General features: G+C 32.4%; 1 protein-coding gene across 3 annotated transcripts in view; it reads left to right on the forward strand.

Moving 5' to 3' along the window:
• Window positions 1-20,511, forward strand: part of LOC145943681 (uncharacterized) — an 80,066-nt gene that overhangs the window by 34,934 nt on the left and 24,621 nt on the right. The window lies entirely within an intron of this gene.

The raw sequence follows: 20,511 nt of genomic DNA on the forward strand, positions 1-20,511 counted from the left end.
AGTATTTTATTAGCATACGTCTATTGTCATAAGATTACATGCCATTTATAATTAATATTATCATATACATATATTTATCATTAATATCCAAATCATTACTTTTTATCATCAATTTATAGTGTAATGAAATAATTTTTAACCAAGAATTTTGGAATATTATAAGAACCTGAAAAATAAAAGTAAAAATATTACATGATACTATCAATCATCTGAATAATATTGAATACGACTCTCAACCTTGAAACGTGAAATTTAATATCTTGCGGTTATATTTAACAGTAAATGCGAAAAGCGAGCGTAAGTTGATCGATTGAAACGAGATGCGGGTACCAATTGGCATAATAGTGTAATCTACAGTTCAATAAGATTTTCGAAATTGATTTTCAACGGCACTTAGAGGTAAACGATCCAGTGCGCTTTGAGTGAATACTCGCTAATCGTTCGCGTCACGAAAAATTGGATTGATCTAGTTCATTCCCATTCGTTTTTTTTTTATTTCGTATATCTTTTATTTTCTACATTCATTTTATGTTTATCTGTAGCAAGCGCGATATTTATTATGTACTTACTTTCGCATGATTTTCTTGTCTCGTTCCTTTAATACACACTACTTTTCATTCTTCTTAAGAAAATTATTGTACAATTTTTAAAGTACAGTTTTTAAAGTTAGTATTAAAAGCATATAACTTGTGCAAAGAAAAGGAAATTTTAAAAATTGCAAAAAAACAATTTTTTTTAATTATAAAATGAAAAATTGAGAAATTATAAAAACTTAACGCGTTAAAATAATATATTTTTTTGTAGGTAACATAATGTTAATATATTGATCGGAGAGTGTAGGCAATAATGTGTGAGTTGCTTTTTATTTCACATTTATAACTTTGATTGTATTTATACAATTTCATAACGAACAGATAAAAATAAAAATTCAAATAAGTAGAAGTGATAAGAGAGCAATGCGTGTCGCGCTCTTTAAATTTGATACTGCGCAAAATGATATACGCATCACAACATATAAAAAGTGCGTTTCAAAGAGATAAAGATTAAATCTTGTGATGGTCTAATTCCTCGCGCGATAAATTTGTTTGGTTTATAAGCAACAAGAACGTTCAGTGAACGAGACATACTCGTACTTTGTATCGTGTACGCTTAACCCTTGCCACTCATTTGCTTTTCATGAAGGTAGACTATTTTAGATTCGTTCGACCTGTTATATTCATAAAATTTAGTTCCGATGATTTCCTGTCTGTTATAAAAATATCAGATAATTAATATAATTGATATCGCACGAAAAGAAATTATTAACAAGATATATGAACATTTAAACAAACAAATGAACAAGTTTTGATAAACATGAGATCCTTTTATAAATTATAATTAAAATAATTAAAAATAAAGTAGTATTATAATTTTCGGAAATAATAATAATAAATATATAATTATATATTATAATCAAAATACAGAGAAAAGTCATGTATTATAATCATTTCATTGTAGAAACATAAAGCGTCCAATTGTCATTTAATTATTATTTTATCCAGTCCACTTTACTTAAATATGAAAAATATAGAAAAGAGTATGCATTTAAAACAATGCACCTCATCAGTAATAGAATAAATGATTTTATTTATATAGCATCGTCTTTTTCGGTGATGTTTAATTTATGATTACCGTTCTTATTAATCCTTCAATAGCGAGCTTGCAATAAAGATTTCACGAATGTCACTCTCCTTCCTATTCGTAGTGAATCCACGTGCTTCACCTTTTGAGAATAAAAATTAAACGAAGCCGCCGGGCTGTCACGGGCGATATTGGCAACGTGACTGGCTTAGTCCTCTCGTGACTCGTGATATTTCCAGCCGGGAAAACTTCACAGAATGACGGATGAAGTATGAATATCGAATGTAGCATATCGCGAGTACAAAGAGGGTCGGTTTGATTAATTGAAAGGATTCTCCAGGGGAAAATGTTTTACGCGACGCGCAGATGTCGTGTTTTATGGAAAAATACGTAACGGTAGCAATAACGATTTATACGAATATGAAATAAAAATTAAAAAATATATATATACATATATATATTTATTTATTTAAATATCTTATGCGTGTAACATTTTATTTTTAAAAATATTTTATTAAAATAATTATTCTTTAATTTGTATAAAATTTTTCTTCAAAAACATTCATATTTTTTGAAAGCAAAAGGAATGTATTTGCTATTACGTAATTTTTTGTGAAATATGTTCGTTCCATTTGATAAAAATTTGCATTATTAAAAATTCCGAATATTACGTGTGAATTGTAGCGCGTCATGTTATTTATCGCACGATGCAGCGTGTTAATTATGAGTTAGAAACTCCAAGTACGTTTTCTTTTTAATATTATTTTGTTTGATGAAAAAACGGGGTATTAAAATTTGCTCGAGAAAATCCATGGGATTTTAAAAATGTTGAATGAAATATTTGCATGAATATTACATTGTATCGCACTATACATGAAAACATACATTACATTAATTACGAAGTAGGAATATTAGCAACGAAATTCACATTTAATGTTGATTTTTATCGTGAAATATATTTTGCAACTTTTGTCGCATATAAAAGTTTAGCTTATTTATCTTTACAACAAATTTCCGATTTACATCGCTCGTAATAAGAAGCCAAATGCGAATAATGCTATTCAAAGTTTGGTCCTGCCAGCTTCCAAGAGGTTTCAAAGTTACATAAATGTTTGTATGTACATATATATATATATATATATATATATATATATATATGTATATATGAACACAATGTAATAATAATAAAACACAGACAAAGAGAAATGTGCACATAACTGCAACAAAATATTTTAAAAAAATTACAATATAAATCATACAAAATGTTAATTAGGATTTTCTAATAGTAATAAGTTAGCAATTTTTATTTTCCAATTAATTTTAATAAAAAGAAATGTCATAGAGATCGTAAAAAAGTTAGATATATTATACATTTTAGTTTTATTCGGATATTTTAATATATCTCATTTTATATGTATGATATCCTTTATGCTTAATTCATTATAAGATTATTTCTAGAGATATAGTTGCTTTATCTTATATTTTACTTTATTTACTTCTTGTTGCTGAAATAGCCCTGACTTGTTTGTAATAATCGTGTGTTTATTAAGACGCTCGGCAATTTTGCAATTTCCCGCGGGCTCGTTTGGCAAGATTAACGGCGGCTGTAATGTCGCGGCTGCGAAATGTCGGGAAGTGATAACAGAGCGCCGTAGCAATAGCAGCGATGGCATTAATTGCAGCGGCGCATCGGCCCTGTTAACGCGATTATTCGCAATAAGTGCTATAATAGAGTCACCTTTAAGATTATGGTAATGCATGCGTCTGCACGCATTATATGCGTTATGCAACCCTCTCAACTAATTATCGATTATAAAATTTGCATAAATTCGCGATAGAAGATGCATCAGAATGTTGGCGACTGAAAAAATAGAATCTCAGTATAGTTTTCGTTTTCTGAAGTTATTAATATTATTAATTATTATTATCAGTTATAAAAAAGCTGTGAATTATATTCCGTGCTCTTCGCGAACATTGATGTCTTTAATATCGATTTTTTGTGTAACAATTGATTGTCATGACTTACAAATGCTTTTAAATAATTTTTTTTAACAGAGATATATAAGTTAATTTTTTAAACAAAAATTAAGATCACAGATTTATAAGGTTTCAATTAATTTTTTAACAATTGATTGAATATTAAAAATCTTTTTTTTATTATTTTTACGGTGAAACGGATGGCGACCGTTCCACAATTTTTCGATACAATGCGACAAACTGTATCGTTGTCGTCCAGATTTCCTTCGGGATGTAAGAGACCGCCGTTTGCACTTGGTGTGCAGTGCGGCAGCTGCATCTTCGAAAGCTACCGCTGTTGTAGTATGTCATAGCAATAGTCACCAGGATATTAGACGTGGTTCGCATTGTCTTGGCAAGTGTGCCCGTTTGGACGAAGCTGTGCTATTCAACAGAGATATTTTTATGTATCAACTTGACATTTGTCAGAGAAATTTTGATGGCTAATGTTTTATCAAGATTTATACAATCTTAAACATTATAAATGAAACTTGCTATTTTTCTGCTACATGTAATATTTTACATTATCCGAATTTTATGTATATAAATACATTTTTACATATATTTTTTAAATGGAGTATTTTTAAAAAATGTGGAAAATGTAAGCTCTACAGTTTTTGTAATTTTCGTAATTATTTTTCCATCTTCTATATACATGATAAAAATATTCGCTTGGCTTCAGATTATTTCAAATATTTCGAATTTTTTTCATTTATAAATTATTATGCGAAAGGTGCATATCTCTTTTCCCGCGTGCAAACGTACGTAACATAGTTTCCTCTGTCAACTTTTGAAGTTTGCCATTAGACTTCGATTCCATTTCGCATAACCTAACGTCAACGTTATCTCCATTCTGGATAATCTAATATCAACACACAATGAACGGCGCATGAATATTCGTTCCGTCGCGTCCAGTACGTTGCGTCATCTGGTTTGACAAGCGTTTCACAATCGAAACGTTAATGTCCTACTGATTATTATCACTATGCGATCGCACATACTCCGTAAATTATCGAAATGCATTAATAATACAATAATCCTTCAAATGGATATCGCGTTGTTATTGAAACAAAGAAATTTATTTTTGAAAAGGCGCGATATTATCAGCGGGAAATGCAAGCGTTCTTTAATGAGCCTCCCTAAAGTCCCCGCTGGTGGTGGTTAAATTTCGCTGTACTCCAGCTATGATTCTACATGCAGCGCGTATCAACGCGATATGCAAATGGCCGGACCATCGGTGATAATGAACTTGCTTCTGCAACTTGTTCATGCGGTTATCATCCGCGGAAGTAGTCCGCGTTGCGAAGATCTGCTCGTTTAGCGACAGATACTCCGAGGGATAGGAATAATACATTCGCATGAACACTGAATATTCGCGACATATATTTACCGCTCTAAACGCATTCGTTCGATTTTCTTCATAAATCTTTAGTTTTGAACGATCTATAATTTGCGACAAAATGCAAGACAGAAATCTTTTTATAATTTTACATGTGATGCATTTTTGATACATTTTACTTCTTCAAATATTTCTTTTTTTTCTACATTATACAACACATACATTTTTGAATAGAATTCTATCTCGAATTTTATCGTGAATTATAGAATATCTAAAATGGACTTTAATTGTTTAATAAGAGATTGTGAAAATCGGGGTTATCGTCTATTCTTTAGGTGAGATTAACTACTGTTTTATATGCAAATGCACAGGATATTTATGAAATGTAGGATTGGAAAGTAATAATAACAAAAAATGAAATCCTTTCCATTATAAATAGTAAATAAAATTGTTGAATAAAATTATAATAAGATAAGAGATGTAGAAGAGAAAGATATTTTTTTATTATCTTTAAAGAAGCTTGATCGTGACAAACTATAATTACGCGATAAACTATAACTACGCAAAATTATCTAAAATTTATATTGGAGACGCGTTGATTAACCCCAAAGTGTAGTTTCGAGTAACAAATATTTGTTTGCATGCAGATATTGCAGTTTAAATAATAACAGACAATGTTGAGAAAAAGCTGCAGCACAAACATTTGGCGTTTTTATACTATAATTCATCTGAGAAGGAGAAATAAAGCAATCCTCGTTTAATTCGAATACATTGATAATAAAGTTGCCTAAAGCGCCACTTTATTATACTGTCTCTTTACAACAATTGTTTGCACAAATTTCTCTTCGAGAAAGTTTATTAATTAATTTGAAAGTCGTGTAAACTATATGAAACTATCTTTGGAGAAATGACAAGAAGTATAATACATTCTATTGTTTGCTTTGATTAATAAGTTATTTGATTATTAATAATTGTTGAAAAGGGAGAAAGGAGATAAAATGTATTGTGCGATATTGTGTCATCTTTTTGTAGAAAGTTAATAAATTAAATATAATTTGTGATAATTTTATTTTATAGAAAACCGGATATAAGAAAAACAGAGAAACATTACGCGGAAAATATTTACATTTACATGCGTCTCGCATTTCACAGATGTATCGCATCTCCAATGATAAAATACGTCCAAAAGAAACATTATATCAGTATCCTGCGTGACGCCATATACCGCATTAGTGTCAGTATAAAAAAAGAATGCGATGCGACAGCATCGCGCATGTTGTTTTGAATTTCACGCAACATTGTTGCGGAAAATGCAAATGACGAAGTATACTTTTTGTAGATCTAGTTACATTTATTACATTGTTTTCTTTCCGTATTCTATGCAGTATCAAATGTCGAAAGTTATTTATTGTTAAATATTAAAGTAAATTTTAAGTTAATATCTTTTCTCTGCATTTTTCATAAGTTTGAAATGAACTTTTTATAAAATTTAAATTTAAATTTTACAATGATGACAATTTATTCAAAATTTTTAAACGTATTGTTTACGTATTATATCGAATTCTCTGTGATTTATTTAACATTATATTTTTTAAATTAAATGAAAAATAGTATTTCATAATTTTTCTCAAATAATCGCAGTTATTATCTAATCGAATTTTAAATTGCGATTCGATTATATAGAGTATAGAGTAGCGAGAAATTTTCAGAATACTATCGGCATCATACCGATCCCGAAATTCAGCGTGTTTTACACTGAACAAGACTGTAAAGTGCTTGTGCATCAATTCGAGATGAATTCGTATATTTTCGCGCGAGATATCGGAAATTAATCGACACGTTTTCCGCGTCACGCTCGCTCGAGATTCGATAATCTGTTGGTTCCCGATAATCTGTAGCGCCAGGCGCTTTTCGACGTCGAATTCATATCGAGTGCGTGCCCGTCCGTTTTCGATGACGATGTATATATAATTCGTTTCACACATTTATCGGGTGTAACCGTGCAAATTTTGTTCTACGTCACGGCATTGAGAACCGGTATTTAATGCAAGCGAAAGCCACATGATTAATGAGAGCCTTGAAAAGACAGAGTACAAATTATTGCATATATCGCAATATCGCGACTCGTAAAAATTGTATTATACGAAGCGAAAAATTGAGGGGGAGATCGTCTCAAGATTGTCGAAAACGAATCCATGTACTTTACATTTAGCGTTAAATATGACCGATTAATCTGGCATTCTCGGAAAAAAAAAAATAGACGAAACGATTACGCTGACTGAAGAATGTAGAATATAAAAGTACGATTTATAATCAACGTGGTATTGTAGCTTCTGATTCATCCTGTATATTATCGTGGCGAATATCAATGTAGACCGCCGCGGGATAAATTCGCAGCTGGTTTCGATCGCTGTCATGCATAGAGTATCACTCGATAACTATAAACGACGACTGACGTTAACATCTCTCTCTCTCTCTCTTTCTCTTTCTCTCACACCCACACAGAGATGCACACACACACACACACACACATTTGCGTCACAATAAAATTATCAAATACTAATCATACGTTTTTCGCAAAGCGTTTTACTCGGCAGACCACTATGGCGATAGAGATGTATAAGAGCAGGTACTCTTCGAGATGATATCGAGGGGAACCTGTCTGTCGACCTTTGCAAACGAATACAATTAATATATTGTCACGTATTATCGGCTTGATATATTGTTAACGCAGAGTGAACTTTGTTTTTCCACACTCTATTTTATGATGAAGATAAGTACATATAAAAGTAATATATTCTATAAAATATGATATATAAAAGTAATATAAAAAAATAATACAATCTATAAAATTTTCTATATAAATATGATATATATAAAAGTAACATAAAAAAGTAATAATATAATCTTAGTAACACATCACAATTTTTGTTGATTTTATATAATATTATTGAAATTAAACTGAATAAAGATTCTCTAGACACTGTTTGCATATCATTATTAGCATATTATTTATTTTTATATACATATATATATATACAGTTTTTTAGCTTTATTTCAATAATGATGTAATACGTGTCATGAATTAATTTAATAAATGGTGAGATTATTGATGGAAACCTTCTCGACAGACCTTTATTAAAATATATAAAACCGACGATTACATGAGTATTATCGGAACTGAACAACGATCTCTAAATAACGATCTTTATTTCATTTGACATGAATATCGATAAGTGATATTAATCATTATCATTAATCATATAATCCATTGCTGAATTTGCTATTAACGTTCGTCTGTCAGCATAATGTTAAATTGTTAACGATATTATTACCACGGTGATTCAGACAAATGAATTAAACTGAAAACCTCGGTAAAATTGATTCAATATCAAAAGCCTTTTACTCTTTTACTTTATTGCTTCTTTGGGCACGTAGAATCTGCGAAGAATGCAATTTTATTTTCCACACATGTCTGGCATGATGGATGAATGGTACTGATGGATTCGTGCTCACATTGTAAGGCTTTCACACGCCATATCTAGCTCAAAGCTTTCAGCTACTATATTAATACTAACATTCAAGCAAGGAAAATAAATCATTCAAGAATCCACACATATAAAAACTATAATATATAATAACATTATATTCTTATCTTATTTTAATATATTCTATTAATTAAATTATTTAACATAATATTTACATGTTATTTTATTTATTTATATTAGTGAAAAGTAATTGCTATATTATGTATATATATGTACATATGTATATACACTGTAGATACACATATACATACACAAAGAAAAAGAGAAAGAGAAGAAAGGATAAATATATTACTATAAATAATTATATAATATATTGCTATATAGCATATTTTATGAAATATTTATATTATACAATCGCGATGTATGTTATTTGTCATGCAAACACGAGTTATATTATTTAGCAAATTCAATAGTTTGCTAATCAAAGCACTATGTCTATGAATGTCGCGTAATTTCGGTTGGACAACGACAAACAATACCGTCTGTGTGTAGAGAATCATCAACTTTTGACCCCGCTGCATCGCGTTTGCTCTACTAATTAATCTTTATTGACATCGCGTTTCTCTTTTATTGGCGTTATTGCAATAGCATTGCCGTGAGAGAACAATTGATGATAATATTCTGAAATTGCCCTGCGTAGTTGTCATTTCTATTATCATTATTATAAGCTCAATTGAGATTACAGATTTTTATTACCCGAAAGAAATTTTAGAAGCGCCAATTTTATTAAACTGATACATCTAGCTTTTTTTTTTATTCATTATATAGTGTATAACAAAGTTTAATAAAATAATAATAAATCTAATACATCAATATACTACACATATAATATGAAAGAGTACTACATATAATATGAAAGAAAATAATATTCTTTTCCATACATTATTATTATTTTATTTGTAATACAAAATCAGAATTAATGTGTATGATCGCAATTATATTTGTCTTTTTTAGATTTTATATAAAGAAAAATCAGAATTTTATTTTTCCACAAATTTTTGTTAATGATGTTATTTCATTTCCGCTTTTTCCGCATAGAAGATACGAGATGAGTGCGTGGGAGAGACGCGTGTGAATAGACGAGAACCGTACGTTAGCGTCTCTTAATTAATGCTCCCTCGAGATGGAATTTAATTGCGGCTGTTTTAACTGCTCGCGAATAATATCGTTCGGACGTTTACCGTTTCGCGGGCTTAAAAGAGTCGAGAAGCCGTTTTTTTATTTCTGGTATGTGTACACGCACCGGCATAAATGGTGTCCGGCGTTAGATGTGTGCGAATACGTGTATGACAGCCGAAAGTCATATACGTATGTCGCGTTACGTATGTGTGCGTATGACTTTCGGCTGTCATACACGTATTCGCACACATCTAACGCCGGACACCATTTATGTCGGTGCGTGTACAATCGATGATGTTTGCACGTTTGTTTCGCATTGTCGTATAGGCGACATGCATTAACATTTCGCCGATATTTGGCGAGAGAGCAGGAGTGATTAATTAAACGAACGAGTAGTGAATTGTTCTTGATTTGATTGTGAGAACGCGACGTAAATGCGATGAACAGTTTGCGTACCTCTTTGGATTCTTTATATATATGTAGCTTTTTTCTGAATATGCATATATATATAAAGTCTGTTATTCTTCCAGCGCGATAAATCGTTTTATTGTAATTTAATTTTATCTAATTATATTGTTTCTTATTTTAATTTCAAATATATAGAAAGTATGACTACCGTGTAGTAAATCGTAGCAAATTAGAATTAATACAGATTACCGATGCAAATTTACTTTCTTCTGAGAATTTTTCGCGTTACAAATTTACGGCGACGCTCGCAGTAACGTCGTAATAATAATTTATTACATTCGCCAGACGCTCTTACGAGTAGCTAAATTACAACCGACGACGGTTCATTAATTATCGACAGCCCGGTCGTTCTCAAGGTCGATATAATTGATCGGGAAGTTTATTAAATCGCTGTCTCGGGGAGTTTATTAAATCGCTTCGAGAGGTGGAAAAACCGCGTCGGGTACATCGGCGCATCTCTTTTCCCCGTTCGTCAGCCTCGCGGAATACATCTCTCGGATGCGTCTCTCCTCTTTCCTCGACCTCTCTCCCGTCCGATTAACGTCATCGTAATTGACTTAAGTTCCCGACGTCGAAACTCGGCGGCGGCGGCAGCAAATAAACGAGCCCTTCCGCGCGCGAGCACGATTTTATTCCGGTCGCGTCCGGAATCGGAGAACCGCGAGAGGAACACAGGAGGGAGAGAGAACTCGGGGTAGCGCGCTCGGCACTCAATTTAAATACAAATTAAATGACAGCCCCGGCTGCCTCTCGGCTACCCGCTTTGTCGAGATTTCTAGCATGGAAATTCGATTTGCCCGAACTAATTGCCTGCCGCGCGTTGCGGCGCGGCTCGCCGTGTGGCAACTTTTTACGTCATACATATCGCGGATACCATCACGCGGAAGTAACATGGACAGGATTCCGAAGGTTTTTTTTGCTGTGGAATATTCATTCGGTAGGAGGTACGTCGTCTTTCTCACAAGTTTCGTCATACTTGACTTATTAGACTATTAGAGCTTCTGGAAATATGAATAATAGGACTCGATCGCAGAGGTTGTGAAAAGAATATTATTTTTTAATGGAAAAGATGATGTAAAAGATGATGTAAAAAATTGAGTGAAGTAATTTGAAAGCATCTTTTGACATGCTAATATAATAGTATAATAATTCTGAATTAATTGATTAATATTTTAATTAATATTTCTTTTTTTTTTTTATATATTACGAAAAATAAAGCATATACACTTAAAAGTAAATTTATTTGTATAAATATATAAATTCAGATAGGAAACGGCTAATAAGAAGCAGATACAGAAACTGAGCGCAACAAAATTTTTAAATTCTTCTTTATTTAATTAATTTTTTTATTTTATTTATTATTTTATTTAATTATATAAAGAAGAATTTAAAAATAAGCTCATTTCCTATCTAAATTTGTATTTACATATTAGAGCTTTTTCGTTTCACTATAAATTTACGATTCTTATGAAAGTATATACATTATTTTCTTGTAAGTGGTTCTATATGTAAATGGATGACAGTTCTCATTTACGCATAGCAGAACTAGTCTTTATATGCGAAAATTAGGTAACTTTATGTATTCGATTCATATGTATAAGCGAGAGGACAGCCTCAAAGTAAATCATCCATACAAGAAACTATGTTGCACTCATTAGTCGATACCGTTATTATTAGAATGTATATCTAGATACCAGGTGTACCTGGTCGTTTGTTAAACCGATCGGCTTCGCCAATTCTCGATCGACTCGCCGAATTTCTAATGCAATTGCCAACTGCGTCGCTCGCCTCCTTCTCGAGATACCGTGAGATATTTTTCGCTCCTTTTTTCCAATCACACGTTTCTTACTTTCTCCTTCAAACTTATCCTTCTTTCCTCCATCCGTTTTTTTTCTCTCTTCGATACGTTCACCTTCGAAGTAGTCGAGACATTCTCGACATTTTTGCTTCTTTCCTACTCGACCGCGGGCTCAATTTTGCCCGGAAAATTCTTCTCCGTGGTCTTTTGTGGCGAACAGGGGCGAGATCGAGGAACGAATAAAACTGCCGCGGAGACCAGGCTACTTTGGTATGCCTCGAAAGATTCTATCGATCTTGTCGACCTCGCAAGATAGGTTTTTTTTTCTGTTACAGCGCGTTTTCTTTTCAGACATTCTTTTAGACGGGAGAACGCGAGAGAACATAAATGTTCTTTTCAAGAAATTTTGTAAAGTTTGGACTGTGCTACTTTGGTACTCTAACTGAATATGTAATAACTTACATGCATTAAAAACAGAATATTTTGTGATAAAATATAAAATATATGTGATAAAGAAGCACAGGGGAGGAATATTTGCAGTAAAATATCATAAGCGAAAGTTACTTCTAATAAGTACATGTTTTTTACTCCTTTAATTATAGTAAATAAATTAGGAAGTTAAAGTAAAAAAAAAAGAACCAATACATTAATACGTGCTAGAATAGTAAAATTTATTTAGGATGCAAACATTACTTTGTCGAGAATTTACATGGAGATACGATAAGCTTACTTTCGCGAAATACAACATCTTCGCGCAATATTCCGTGATGCATTACGATCCTTCCAAGATCTTCTTACTTCGGATCTCTTCTTTTGTTGAAATGGAAGATTGCCGAGCAAATTTACCGTATATTACGGGATTGCGTTAATCCCGCGGGAACACGGGCGAAGGATTCTGGGCTTTTATCCCGTCGCTTTGTAATCTCATTACAACGTGGCGAGTTGCGGTAGTACCGGCTGGAAATAACTGGAACAAATGTTAGCTAGTAATGCCGCACCAATATAACCGGAAATGATACAGTAGAACTCTTGTCCGGATATATCGGGACGATCTTCTGACAGCACATGGAGAGATTACTGTTTTACTTTCGCGAAACTTGGTACTCTTATCTATTCTCTGTCTCTATAGAGTTGTATCTGCGAACATATTCAAGGTGAGCTCCCTGAAATCTCTAAGTAAACTAAATCCCCCCGACTAAGAATCTCTATTAAATTTTTCTCTTTCTTTTTTAATAATATAACGTTGTAACGGAATTTAATATAATGAAGAATTAATAATATGATGAATTAAAATTGACAATTATTTTTTATTACTTTAATTACTATTTATCTTCTTTTTATTTATTTTCAACGTGAAATCTATAAAGATATCAAAATAATATTCTGCGTATAAAATCAACATTAAAGTGAACAAATATATAGATCAGGATCTCGTTATCAATTTACTTAACAAAATTTAATCCGCAAAATACGCTTCTCAATTTAAGAAATGAAATTATATAAAAATGAAATCTTATGTTTGTCGCAATTATTTTCTCAACGCGTTCGTAATCTTTCACTATTTTTCACATCTTGGACGACCGATTCGGTCCAATGTTTGTCTCCAAACCAACGGCAGGAATTAGCTGAGAGGCTTTGATGCGTCACGTTAGAGCGCTCGGGATCGATACCTCGCAGAAGTAATCTGTCTCTCGTAATAGGATTTCGTCGCGAGTCCTTGCTGCCGCGTTTCCCTCTAGGATTAATTCGTTGAAGTTACACTCGACCCTTGCGCCTGCATGTCCTTCGGAACATGATTAATAAGAGGATCGGATCCGAGCGTATCATAGAGAAAACGTTATCCTGCCAAAGGAAAGTCCTGCAAAGGAATGGTCTTGCACAAACTGAAGAGCCTTGTACGTTAGATACGGAATGAACTGAATATGACTAGCGAAGATATAGAATAAGAAAATTGAATAGAGAGGCAAATATTTTGAATATGTGATGACTGTACGTGAGTTTCAGTAAGAGCACGGAAAGAAAGAAAGAAAAATAGTTTTTCTCTCAATTTTATTTTTCAAAAATATGCATAAAAGGAATTCGACTTGAAGTCTTTTGTATGCATATACTCTTACTTGTATCACTTTTTTATAAGTGATTTTAGGAACATCTCGGTATACTCCAACATAAAAAATAATAATTCTGAATTAATTCTGGATTAGTATTTTAATATTTTTTTTACAAACTAATATAGATGTTTAAATCTTTATTGCGCGCGTAATAAAATAATATTATTATATAATTTCTTGAAAATACAACTTTTGAGATAAAATAAAAATACTGATATACTATAATTATGTTCACATACTATGTGAATAAAAGTAAAGCTACCTTCACGATTACTTCTCTGTATCCGCTTCATTTTTCATTATATTTTTTACTGAAACTACTTTGACTATTCTTCTTGGATCAAATTTATTTACATCGTTATAATAAAAATGTCTCGCCATATAGTTATCAGTATTTTTAAGATTCTAGCTTATGCTGTTAAATTATAAAAGCGTCGTGATCTCTTACATGCTGAAATATTTCTAAATCATTATATTAAAAAATAAGGTTTGACAATTGATTCAACCTTTGTGAAACAATTCAAAGAATCGAATTTAAAAAAATATTTTAATAATAATATTTTAATAATCAGTATCCCATAGACAATTAAATTTGCGATATATCAAACGTTGTAATCCGAAAACGAACGTACTTTTTCGTGCTCGTCCAAAGCAAGCGGCGCGGTGTAATTTAGGGGCGTTTATTAACCCACACCGCAGGGTTGTAAACACAGAAGGAAGACGACGAGTTACGGAACACACGGTTGAAAGGACGGAAGGGGGATCGAGTTGCCTCTCGTGCTCGAGCACATATCTCGTCTACAAAGCCCGGGTTCGCAACCCTACGAACTAGGATCCTTTCGTCGGAACACACTTGCGGATTTAACTTCGCGCTCTTGGAGGGCTTCCATGTGTGTTACACGCGAGTAATATTGTAATGTGTCGGGCGAACAGATATAGATTCTCCCCCAGGAGGAATGCCTCGATAAACCTGCGTATTGTACTGTTTCGGAAGTCGTTGTTTCGGAATGTTCGAGTGGGATCGTTATAACATTCGGGCGAATGGATATTTAAGGTACGCTCGTCTACAGTACTAATAGTTGCGCTATTCAATAGTAATGAAATAGTATATCAGAATGGAATATATGAGATATAATTGTGTAACGCTTTTCAACATATACCTATATATAGATATATCGGGTATTACTTTCTTCAGAATTACAGAATTAAAAAAAAGAAATGTATTTTAAATGAATATTTCAAAGAAGAATTACATATGAAGAAAGAGAATGAGATATATATAACTATATATGAGATATGTAGATAACTTTTTTAGGGACATGTTAATGTAAAAGTAATACAATAATTTTGCATTAACTGTGTATATAAGTAGTATTTTAACTTTTTATATAATAAAATAGATATTTTAATTTTTATTTTATATATATAGAAGAGTGAAGAAAAAATCATGAAACATACATAAACATAAACTTAAAAGTAAATTTGCTTGTTCATAAAAATAACTTTTTTATATTAAGAAAAATTCAGACACTCATGAGTGAAATTCAGATTTTGTAATAAAATAATATTTTTTGAAAATATAACTTTTGAAATAAAATAAAAAATATTATTATAAAGTTATGTATACCATTAATTTTCGTAAAATCACTTTTGTGTGTGACATTTTCAAAATATTATACTTAATAATAATACAAAATATTATACTAATTTTGTTCGTTTATATTAAAATAAAAACGTCTTATGATAAAAAATTTTAATATCAGAATGTTTATAAAATAGCTTTCATAATTTTATTAAAGTCGAGATCTTATATATTCAATGTGTCTTTAAACTATCTTATATCTCATATATTGGTCACAAAAAATATACGTATATATTGAAAATTATTATAAAATTATACTAATATAAAATTATACTAAAGTTTCAATTTCAAAGAAACAAAGTTAAAATTAGTATATTATTTGGACCATATAAAATGTTTAAAAATTGGCATAAATTTTCATGAAATTTTCACATGGGGCAAAGGGTTCTATAAATTCATCGCAAAATTTTCATTCTCTATTATTAGCAATGCTAATGTACTTTCGACAAAGAGCTAAAATTCTTGTTCCACCTCCTCTATGGCGAGCTGAAATAAAAGATGATGGAGCCCAGTGCTCTGGCGGCTGGGAGATAGGACGATTTAACGGATCTTGCGCAGCCTCGGGGGTTGAAAAGAGCGAGACAAAAGCAGGGGCTCGGTCGTCTAGAAAAGCTAGGCGGCTGCGTGTGGAGCGGAGCGTGCAGGGTTAAAGTGCATTCGAGTTAAAGCGAGTTCGCCCAGAGACACCAGGAGGTTGGGGTTTTTTGCTTCTTAAGCCGGGAGAAGAACGGCGAGCAAACGGAAAATGTTTTGGAAAACTGATTTCGACTTTTCGTCGAAGCTCCACCGAGGGCTTTCATTTCCGATTGCAGCTTTTCCATGTCGGCGCGAGGCTTTAATTGACTTTCATCGTGGCTCGAAATAAACTTTATCCCTTTGTGCGATTAGATTGCGAATGTATATAGATCGATTTGGCGCGGGATGGAGTTTCTAATTTGCTCGAAAGATTGGCACTTTGTTTCACACATAGCAATATGGAGGCGATCGGGGTGATTCGTGACGTTTGAGTGAACGTGCGACGAAATTTTTCTCCGATAAGATGAATGAATCCCACATTACCGAAACGATTGCTTAATAATTATTTAATTTAGTGCGTGTCAAAATACAGTCTAGAATCTAATTAAGGTAGAAATTGATCGTACTTTCTCCGATTATCTTTTCCTTATTGTGAGCTCAAGTCTGACTAAATATTATATTTCACTACTTCTTCATTAATAATTAAATATTTTATTAATAAATTATAATTGTTTTTTCAAAGTAGAGTTTATCTGAGGTTTTAAATGAAGATTGGTGATTTAATTTTATTTGATAACTCGAAAGCTTTTTACAATGATAATATTCCAAAATCATTATTAACTGAATTAATATTTCTTTCGAAAGATAAATTTACAAAAGTGAAACTAAAAGATATGTATTTAGGTATATGTATATGTTTACTCTTTAGAAAAAAACGTTTTAGAGTTTAATTAAATTAATATTACAATTAATTGAGTAGATTTTATATATTAGTTGCATTTGCATTATTATTCATTATTATGGTGTCGTCTTTAATACCGTATATACTAGCCTAAATTGAGGATCTTTACGTATATATATATATCCGATTGATCGGCTGAATTATACACGCTGCTCGAGGCTGCCAATTACGTAAATCCAAAACTAGACGCGGAAGTTCATTTACTTGCCTATGCGCGTGATCGATTACTCATTTCCGAGCGATCGCTCGTAATTCCGTTCCGAAATAGGACCTGCGGCAGTAACGTGCGATAAAAAGGCATGAAGCTACCGTCCGATCGGCAGGAAGATGAGCTCAAGGGGGAAATAGACTGGGAGAAAATCTTTTTCTTTGAATTGTCTTCTCAAGACGAAGAGAAGGCGAAATTGCTTCTCGCGTCGACATTGTCGAAGATCTTCCGTCGTTCCCAGGACGGCCCTTCTTTTTCGAAATCCCTTATCGATAGAAAAAAAGGAAAGGGAGAAAGAGAGAACTTGCTTTCCTTATAAAAAAGATTCTCTGTTTCGAAGGAATAACGAAATTTCGCGAACGTGATCGGATGGCAAGTTTCCCTTTTCGCTTGCCTTTTCGCTTATGTGAATTCTTCCCTCGGGTTCGGTTTTCCGAAAATAACTTCCATCTTTTCGGATTTCAACATCTTTCTGACGACTTCCTGACCTTCTTTAGACGATCGCGATAATTTGACATTTTTATCCAGAAATGCTCTATCGCGTAGTAACAGCTAAGCTTGACCATAGTACCTACCATAGGACCACAGGAACGAGTGATCCTTCGAGTATTATTTTGACCACGAACTCGTGAAAAATCTTATTATATATATATCTTTTAAACGTTACGATGAGCAAAAGATCACGTACCTGGTAAAGCGACCGTGTTTGATAATGGTATTATCCAACTCTGTGATAAATTATTAAATATATATTTTTTATGACCGTGTGCTCTTCGGGGAGAAATAGAATTTATCCTCGAGAATCTTTTTTTTTAATGCGGGAAAAGTGGTGAAAGATATAAATTTTTGATCTGTTTGGAATAAAAAAAGGTTTAGGTAAAATATGTGAATATTTATAAATTTTCTGACTACAAAAAAACTCATAGTTTTTATTTCTGTTTTAATCAAAATAAAATAACTGCGATATACGAGAATATATAAAAGAATATATAAAATAATTATAAAAAAAATCGATTTTAATATATTCAACTGTCGCTACAATATTTGACATTTTTCTGGTTCTCGATTTTCGCATCGTACTTTATATCTGCCGATAAAAATTCTCCGACACGTACAGTTTGATTGTAAAAAGAAAGCGTGACGTATTTTTCGCGCCATTGTATATTTTAGGGACAGTTTTCGCGAGAATAGAAAGTCGCGCGTGCTCCCTGTCAAAAAGGGACCGATATACATCTAGGTAGGTATTCTCACATTTTCACAGAATAAGGTCGGATCTTGCCGCATATATACATATATCTCGCGTTTTGCATCTTTCATATACTTAAATCGAGCACGCGGTCGAACGTGCACTCCGTAGAGCGGGATTAATTATCCAGTTGTGAGATACTTCCTACAAACCCCTAGGGATACGGCCAGGCATTTTCTTCCCCCTTTCGTCTTCCTTCTCCCAACCATCCTTTATTCGTGGATCGCTAAATCCATAGAAACAGACGCGAAAGCCGGAGCGGACTCGGTTCTCTCAAAGTCGGCACACGAGAACTTTCACGAAATAGAAGCGTCGAAACTTGACTCGAGTCAGTGCCCGATGCGAGTTCGATCCAATTACCTGTCGCGCTTGTCCGAGAACGGACGCTACAATAATTCTCGTGGAGAATAACTTCGTCATGTGTGTTTTTATATTGGTAGAAAAAACAGCGAAAAAAAACACCCGTAAACATTTATCCCGATCTTCTATATATGTGTGTGTGTGTGTGTGTGTGTGTGTATCATTATCTAACATATATCTATAAATATGCACTCGGTATGTAAATAGCAAAAATACGCAATTTTTATATTAACGATATAATCAATAATAATATATATCTAAAGAAAAATAGCACGCTTGTTATGAATTGCTAGAAAAAACTAAATTAGCATTTTATAAGTGAAATAATTGCTTTGATAGACGCTTTATTAATACAATTTTATTTAACAAATATTTATAAATTATAATGTATGCTTATTACATAGTATTTATAAGTCTGTATGTAGGTACTTATTGTCTGTGGTAATATTTATTATTTATTTTCTATTTTCTATTATATTATATATTTATAAATTATTATTATTATAAGCATACATTACAAAATGACTCGTATTTTTCCAACACTTGCTTCTTACCTTTCAGAGGGTTTTGCGGAAAATTTTGCTTGACATAGCTTTGCTTTGGGAGACTCGGGATATATATTTTTTAATTATTCGCCAAAAGAACACCACTCGCTTTCATTGCACAAGTGCAATTAAACGGACCGCTCTAACGCGACTTTGAAAAGTTCATTCCATTACATCACTGTGCACCGCCAACGATATTTCTTTCTCTTTTGCTTTTTATGCTATGTCAAAAAGATAATAAAAGTAGCGATTACTTCAGCTCTTGCATTTTATTTTTTAGGAAAATAAAATTTCTCTTGATCTCTTGAAACTAAACAAGGTTAAACATATTTAATTAACATGTATGTTTTATACATATAATATATATGAGAGAGAGATAGAGAGATAATTATTACACTATTTTTAGTCGTTTTCTTCTCAACACAGAATCACTCTAAGTATTTTCTCCAATTTTTTATTATCTATTATTTTTTTATGAGCAATATTTTTTCGAAACTCATCAGAAATTAAAGGTTTACATTGATACAATTGATTATGTCTAATACTACGGAATCTCATCAAAAGGCTATTTTTAACAGCTTGTATAAAATTATTAAAATATTTCTATTGGACTAAGAAGCAATTTAGTCATATATATACTCAGTAAAAGTATCTTGTTAGAAATTTACCGCTTCCATCCGAGAATACTTGTAGAATTTATAGAACTTTATGGAAGATCGTTCACAGGGAGAGATAAAGAGAGAGAGAAAAGCGGTTCATATAAAATTTAGATTTCTGCTGGAATGAAAAAGACCGACAGCGGCGCTTAATTTATTGAAAGGATAAACGCCATATTGTATTGTCGCTCTTAAATTTTTTAATTAGTTGTGGGCGTTGTTTTTACGCAGGGGGCGAAATTAGTTGGTAACGTGACTTTAAAAAGTTAGCGAAAGTAAACGGAAAAGCGACGCGTTTCTCGGCATGGTTTATATGGTTATGCACGTTAGACTTTGTATGTTCCGCTCGCATAATCAAGAG

This window comes from Prenolepis imparis, unplaced genomic scaffold (assembly GCF_030444845.1).
Source record: "Prenolepis imparis isolate NDT839.2.m4 unplaced genomic scaffold, iyPreImpa1.0 SCAF_12, whole genome shotgun sequence".
In the NCBI taxonomy this organism is placed as follows: Eukaryota; Metazoa; Arthropoda; class Insecta; order Hymenoptera; family Formicidae; genus Prenolepis; species Prenolepis imparis.